Here is a 2,500-nt window from a genome sequence, read left to right as displayed (position 1 = left end):
AAATTAATAATTTCATAATTCTATTTTTTAATCATAAATATATATGATTGAAAAAATTTTCTCCTCTTTTCCTTTGTTTAAAATTTAATTTTTCTTATAAATTTTTGTTTTTCTTATTTTTTTCTCTTCATCATCTGTTTAATTTCCTGTATTTATACAAGAAACAAACAGTTGAGGATAATTTCTATGTAATGCTAGTATAGAATATAAAATTTTGAATTCAAAAATTTATTTCTATTTAAACTAACTATAGAAAACCAGGAATAAAATACAATAACACCAATATGCCATAACATGTTAGTATAGAATATAGATTCTTCATATATGTATATATATTCGAAAATTTTTTCTATTTAAACTAACGTATGGAAAACCAGGAATAAAATCATAATATTACCAGTTTAATATGGCTCAAATTCGAGTTTCATATAGTTATGATTCGATTTATATGCTTCAATATCATTGGTTAGTTAACTTTTGATATTTTCATATTATATCACATGCCTTCACCGTGAGTGTTTTTTGCCATGCACACCTCTCATTGTCAAAAATGTATGGGAAAAATTCATTTCAATACATTTCAGTTTGATTTGAAATGTCTTTATTATATATTTTAGTGCCAATATGCCAAGGTTATATTCCATAACTCTTTATTTAAACTAACGTATGGAAAACCAGGCATAAAATCACAATATTACCAGTTTAATATGGCTCAAATTCGAGTTTCATATAGTTATGATTCGATTTATATGCTTCAATATCATTGGTTAGTTAACTTTTGATATTTTCATATTATATCACATGCCTTCACCGTGAGTGTTTTTTGCCATGCACACCTCACATTGTCAAAAATGTATGGGAAAAATTCATTTCAATACATTTCAGTTTGATTTGAAATGTCTTTATTATATATTTTAGTGCCAATATGCCAAGGTTATATTCCATAACTCTTTATTTAAACTAACGTATGGAAAACCAGGCATAAAATCACAATATTAACAGTTTAATATGGCTTAAATTCGAGTTTCATATAGTTATGATTCGATTTATATGCTTCAATATCATTGGTTAGTTAACTTTTGATATTTTCATATTATATTTCACATGCCTTCACCGTGAGTGTTTTTTGCCATGCACACCTCACATTGTCAAAAATGTATGGGAAAAATTCATTTCAATACATTTCAGTTTGACTTGAAATGTCTTTATTATATATTTTAATGGCAATATGCCAAGGTTATATTCCATAAAATGTTAGTATAGAATATAGATTCTTCATATATGTATATATATTCGAGAATTTTTTTCTATTTAAACTAACGTATGGAAAACCAGGCATAAAATCACAATATTACCAGTTTAATATGGCTCAAATTCGAGTTTCATATAGTTATGATTCGATTTATATGCTTCAATATCATTGGTTAGTTAACTTTTGATATTTTCATATTATATCACATGCCTTCACCGTGAGTGTTTTTTGCCATGCACACCTCACATTGTCAAAAATGTATGGGAAAAATTCATTTCAATACATTTCAGTTTGATTTGAAATGTCTTTATTATATATTTTAGTGCCAATATGCCAAGGTTATATTCCATAACTCTTTATTTAAACTAACGTATGGAAAACCAGGCATAAAATCACAATATTACCAGTTTAATATGGCTTAAATTCGAGTTTCATATAGTTATGATTCGATTTATATGCTTCAATATCATTGGTTAGTTAACTTTTGATATTTTCATATTATATCACATGCCTTCACCGTGAGTGTTTTTTGCCATGCACACCTCACATTGTCAAAAATGTATGGGAAAAATTCATTTCAATACATTTCAGTTTGATTTGAAATGTCTTTATTATATATTTTAGTGCCAATATGCCAAGGTTATATTCCATAACTTTCTATTTAAACTAACGTATGGAAAACCAGGCATAAAATCACAATATTACCAGTTTAATATGGCTTAAATTCGAGTTTCATATAGTTATGATTCGATTTATATGTTTCAATATCATTGGTTAGTTAACTTTTGATATTTTCATATCATTTCACATGCCTTCACCGTGGTGTTTTTTGCCATGCACACCTCACATTGTCAAAAATGTATGGGGAAAATTCATTTCAATACATTTCAGTTTGATTTGAAATGTCTTTATTATATATTTTAGTGCCAATATGCCAAGGTTATATTCCATAACATGTTAGTATAGCTAATATGAATTCTTCATATATGTATATATATTCGAAAATTTTTTCTATTTAAACTAACGTATGGAAAAAACCAGGCATAAAATCACAATATTACCAGTTTAATATGGCTTAAATTCGAGTTTCATATAGTTATGATTCGATTTATATGCTTCAATATCATTGGTTAGTTAACTTTTGATATTTTCATATTATATCACATGCCTTCACCGTGAGTGTTTTTTGCCATGCACACCTCACATTGTCAAAAATGTATGGGAAAAATTCATTTCAATACATTTCAG

The sequence above is a fragment of the Anastrepha obliqua genome, unplaced genomic scaffold (assembly GCF_027943255.1).
Source record: "Anastrepha obliqua isolate idAnaObli1 unplaced genomic scaffold, idAnaObli1_1.0 ptg000136l, whole genome shotgun sequence".
In the NCBI taxonomy this organism is placed as follows: Eukaryota; Metazoa; Arthropoda; class Insecta; order Diptera; family Tephritidae; genus Anastrepha; species Anastrepha obliqua.
This window is presented reverse-complemented; position numbering follows the sequence as displayed.